This window comes from Impatiens glandulifera, chromosome 6, assembly GCF_907164915.1.
Source record: "Impatiens glandulifera chromosome 6, dImpGla2.1, whole genome shotgun sequence".
In the NCBI taxonomy this organism is placed as follows: Eukaryota; Viridiplantae; Streptophyta; class Magnoliopsida; order Ericales; family Balsaminaceae; genus Impatiens; species Impatiens glandulifera.
Window position 1 is genome coordinate 17,576,961 of NC_061867.1, and position 6,000 is coordinate 17,582,960.

The following is a 6,000-nucleotide window of genomic DNA, read 5'->3' on the forward strand; positions in this document are numbered from 1 at the left end:
GATCTATGATTTAATTTATTTTTGTTTATATTATTGTTTCTACTAATATAGTATTATAATCATCTGAAATCTATGTTTCAATATTTACTTAGAACATGATTCATATTGTATGTATATATATCCAGACGGGTGAACAATCATGCATCAGGATTAGAGTTGGGATAGGTAAAAAAAACATTTTGGGGTGGATTTAAAAGGAGAGTTTTGTAATTTGTTTAAAATTAAAAAAATAATAAAAAATTTAAAGGTTATGTTATATTTTTATCGTAAAATATTTAGAAATTTTATTTTCTGGTGGACAGAAGTTAGCGTCCCTTAGTAGATCCGCCTCTGAACGTGAATAAATTTTGAATATATTTTCCGACAACATATTTTGAGGATATTTTTTTACTCACAAATATATATAATTAATAATAATAATAATAATAATAATAATAATAATAATATACTTTTTTGCTACAAATAAAATATGGTTTAAATACCATACTTATAATCAGGTTATAATAATGGTTAGCTTTAGGGTCCAGGACAACCCATTAAATAAAATAAAGAAGATATTTTTAATATATTATAAACATAAAATGATTTAGTCTAGTTGTTTAGGGTGAAAATTTAATTTTATCATGAAGTCATGAGTTCCAACCTTGCTAAAACTTAATTTTTTTAGCTTTTTTAGGCGCTCAAAAGTTTGGACCGACTCTGCTTATAATCATTTAACTTATTTATTAAATTTGCAACTTAACTATGAATATGACATGGACAACTTAACTTCTCTTTTAAAATTTGAAGTCAGTTAATTTTTTTTGGCCAATGTTTTAGTACAAGTGGTGCGTGCCTTATGCCAATTTTTGAATAGTTTTCTTCTTCGTAACGTTTACGCATGCATTAGTCTGATTATTCCTCTGATTTTGTTTGAATTATGATATGGTTTCAATGGTAAAACTTAATTTCAATGGAGATTTTGAATGTGGTATGGATTGAATTGTTTTTTTGATACTTTTTTTTCATTGATACTGTTTTTTCCTTCTCTGTTAACGTTTTCTGTTTCCATTTCTTTCTTTCTTTTTTATAATAATGAAACTACATAACCTCAAGTATCAGTTGAAATAGAGTTGCTAAATGTCATTAGAAATTTATCTAGTTTATTTTGATTTGTTTGATATTTTGCAATAACATGGTGGTGGGTATGGATTACTAACTTGGAAAACTTAGAGTGAATTTAAGGGAGGTGAAGCTAATATTGGATCAACTGTAGGTTGATGAAAATTAAAACAAAAAAATGGAGTTGGAAAATCAAATGTTACGTTGAAGATGCAATTTGTTAAAAATGTATTATAACCCAATTTAAGCCGTTGGCAGAAGTCATGTCTAAAATATTAAAGGTCAAAATTTGATTTTTACTATTAAGTTACCTTCATTTATTTGAGGCAAGAAAAAAATTATTGAACAAAAATAAAATCATTTTTGACGTATAATCTTGATTTAAGGAAATAAGATTTACAAAAAAGAATATGACTTTTGTTACGGTGATACAACTAAAAAAATATTTTGACAATATTTGGGAGGTTTCTCGACAAAATATTGGTGTTTACCAAGTTAAGACTTATTTAAATGTGCAATCGAACACTTTAGAAACTTGAAGTCTTTGTCTCGAAAGCATCGCTTCCAGTCTCAATTCTGTATATGTTAGGATTTCGAGGGACCAAGTGATATATAAACTTGTATCATAATACTAGTTTATCATAATATATAGTCTCGGTTCTGATCTTTTCAATAATATTCTTTTTTTAAGTGGATGCAATCAAGTTTTATCTTGGTGAACCATTATAAATTCATATTCTTTTATTGTTTACGTCATCTCTCGTATTTCCGTTACAACACTACTAAAACACTATTAATTGAAGTGATGGATCGTTAATACAAGGTATTATAACCAAATATTGAGAACCAAACCGAAATTGAAGCAATTTAACAACCAAAATGAAAAAATAACCATGATTATATTATTGGAGCATAAGACATCTGTTTCTTTAGTTTCACTATAAAAATAGAAGAAACATCACCGTAAACTTTCACAATAAGAGAGATCAAATGGACAAATACATCTATGAAGAACAAAATTAATTAATATATAACCTAAATACATGAGTGGAGTGAGAAAAATAAAATAAATACAAAACAACATAAACATGGTAATAAATAATGAAAATTTATGTCATTTTATTGTTTACGTCATCTCTAGTATTTCTGTTACAACAAACTAATATTAGAGCGAGGTTAATTCAATTCTTTGTTCTTTCAATTGAGATGGCCGTAATAATCATTAAAATTGATAGGTTCACAGGGAGAAAAATAGTGGTATGACAGATCAAGATGTAGGCTCTACTGAAATAACAAGAGTTATGGGGTCATTAAAGTTGTTGGCATGAGCATAAATAACCGTTAAGATGGTCATTCTCGAGGAGCAATATGATCGATCAAGATGTGTGCTCTTTTAAAATAAAGGACTTATGGGGTCGTTGAAGTTGTCGAAAAGAGAAAAAACAATCGTTGAGATGGTCATTCTTAGGAAGTAGTATGACAGATCAAGATGTGGGCTCTACTGAAATAATATGGTTTATGGGCTAACTAAAATTGTCAGCATGAGCTAAAATAACCATTAAGATTGTAAATTTAGAGGAATAGTATGACAAATCAAGATCCGAGTTCTAGTGAAACAATAGGACTTATGGGGGTCGTTGAAGTTGCTAGAAGGAGAAGGAACAACCTTTGAGATAGTAATTCTAAAGGAGAAGACACATTCAATAGTTATGTTGTGTCTTGTAGATATGTCATCATTGAGGTCTTAGAAGAGAAGAATAATACATCTCGAATATTTTAGAGTATTCAAGTCAGGGTGGAGATTTGTTGAATAGACTTAAATATTTGAGTTAATAATTGTATTGGAGAAAACTCTAGATCTAGAAGAGAGTGACGATAAAACATTTGGGTCATCCGACATTGACTAATGTATGCCATCTCTGACATTTGCTAATGCATCTGGGTCATTTAGTATAGACTAATGCATCTAGAACATCTAGACATTGATGAATGAATCTATAAGTCATCTAGCATTGACGAACGCATCTAGGCCATACAACATTGATGAATGCATTTAGGCCATACAATATTGACTAATTCATCTAGGACATATGGAATTCATTAATATATATGGGTCATCTATGCATTAATTAATGCATCTTGACCATTCGACATTGATTAATACATTTGGGTCATCTCAGCATTGAGAAATGCATCTAGGCTATATGGCATTGACTAATGCATCTGGGTCATCTAGGCATTGACGAATGCATTTGAGTAATCTGGCATTGACGAATGCATCTAGGCCATCTAAAATTGATGAATGCATATGGACCATCCGACATTGAAGAATGCATATGGGCCATCCGACATTGGCAAATACATCTAGGCCATTCGACATTGACGAATATATTTGGGTCATCCGACATTGACGAATGAACCTAGGTCATTCAACATTACCGAATGCACTTAGACCATTCAACATTGACAAATGCACTTGGGCTATCCGACATCGTCGAATGCATCCGGGTCATCCGATATCGAAGAATGCATTCCGGGCCATTTGGCATAAGCGAATAAATCTAGGCTATCCGAAATCGACGAATGCATATGGGCCACTTGTCATCGATGAATGCATCTATGTCATTTGGCATCGAAGAATATTGTACGCATTTAATTCACCTCTCACCCTCCCTTCTTCTCAGAATCTCTCCGATGTCCCAAAAATGTTTTTTTCTTTACGCAAGATTTTCTCTCTACTTATGAGTCTACCAATTTTAGGGTCCACCTAATGTCTTTTGTTTTAGTGCATGAATGATCTGATCATAGTATAAATTTATCCATTCAAATGCTCCATTTATAAGAGCATTTTGTGCGATCTAAAGTTGGTCGGTCTCATGTGTTACTTATCCTTTCGAGTGCTCCACCCATGGAGGGGACGCATCTAAGTACTTAAATAGTAAACCCGACCCGTGCACTTTTTGAAAAAAATGTTTTTTCTACGAAAAATATGCTATAGAACCCCGTGACTTATTTTCCTCTCGAATCTCACAAAAATTAGATATGAGAACTATCTATGTAGGATGTTGACCTACCTATTTAAGATGACGAACCAAAGTGAAGTTCAATATCATAGATTTTTCCTTGCTTGACCGTACAAGTTCTAAATTAATACGTGTTCAAAACATAGTAATACAGTTGAGTGGATACTTTATTTTACTTCAAAAAAAAACTAAAGAAAAAAATATAGTATAAGGGTATGATGTTTGGTTAGCATGAGAAAAGGGTCGCAACAGTTATGTCATATGCGCCTATCCCGTGTGATGGTCTCTATTTCGATGTAGTTGGTCATTCGTTTATGAAGGTATATTACAAGTTTATATTATGAGTTCAAAATTATTTTATTTGTGTATGCCCTAACCTTGTCTATAATCCAGAAGGAGTAATCCTAACTTTGATTATATTCCACTAAAGGTTGATATTAATCCATTAGAAATATCTTTGATTTCCATTTGTCGTGTCTTAAATTTATCTAATAGGATATACCCTATGCTTAGTGTCACGGGCTCGTTAATGTAAGAAATGATTTCTAACCAACTACCAAATTTAATGGCTCATTAATGTAAGAAATGATTTCTTACAATACTTCTAGAATGTTCATTGGGTTGGGCCTTTATGGATGATTACAAGCCCCTTGTGAACTCTGGAAAATCGTCTCCCTTGATGGAGAAGAAGTTATACTATAACTTGGTTTCCCCCGAACTCCAAGTGTCTTCTCGTCTTATCCTCTCATTTCTTTATTCTTTTGGCGGCCTTGACAATTTCACACTTCTCTTTCTTGAAGAGAAACTCCTCCGATTGCCTCTTCAATTCCTTAGGCGTCTTCTATTGGGCCGTAGTTTTTTCATCTTCTTTCAAGGTAATAAAAAATGATGGTTGGGCTTTCTTCACACCTTTTGAGAGTCGAATGGTAGAGAGGTGCCTAGTTTTTATTTTCCCTCCCTTGTTAAAGGTATAATACAAGTATTGCCTTGCTATAGAATATACATAGTATTGGAAGAAGGAAATAGGAAGACCTTGTCTAGGAACTCTATGCCGAGAACCATTTTGTAGTCATCTATGTCAATGATGGAAAAATCTAGGAGGTCAATCCACTCCCCCAAGTTGACCTTTACATTACGAACAACTCCATAAGTTGCACTTGGTGCCGAGTTGACTACTTTAAGCCAACCCTTCTCTTTGGTGTACCTAATCCCCAGTCTTCCCGTCTCTTTTACCTTTAGAAAGTTGTTGTTGGCTCCCGTATCCAACAAAACTTTAACCATGTGGTTTCTTACTTTTGTTTCCACGAATAGTTCTCATTTCTTTGTGGACTTTGGCTCTTCAAACCTTGTTTTAACGACACTAAGGAGGTTTAACGACCCCAATCGAGCTTCATCATGAAGGCGTTCTTGCTCCTCCATCAATGTAGATAGTTTATTCTTCATAGGGCACTCTCTTGCTTTGTGTAGTCCTTCACAAAAGAAACACTTTATTTGGAGTCTCTCTCCATGTTTTTCACATTAATCTTCTCTACCAATGGGCTTGGTAACCATAAACAGGTCTTCATTGCTGTAGAAATGGTCTCTATCATTTTCCCCATATTTATTCCTCTCATAGGTCGACTTTGGGTTCTTTTGCCTTCTCATTTCTACAGGAGATTCAGCCACGACAATAGTGGTGTTTAGATCTTGGACACCACGTCGTTCCAACTCTAGTTTCGCCCACATTTGTAGACCATCAGTGAAGGCAAACAAGGCTTCGTCGTCTGAGTAGTTAGGAATCTCAAGGAGAGTAGCGATGAACTCCTTGACATACTCCTTGATACTCCCCCTTTGTGAGAGCCATCGCAACTTGGCCCTTGCTTCTCGAATGGCGTTT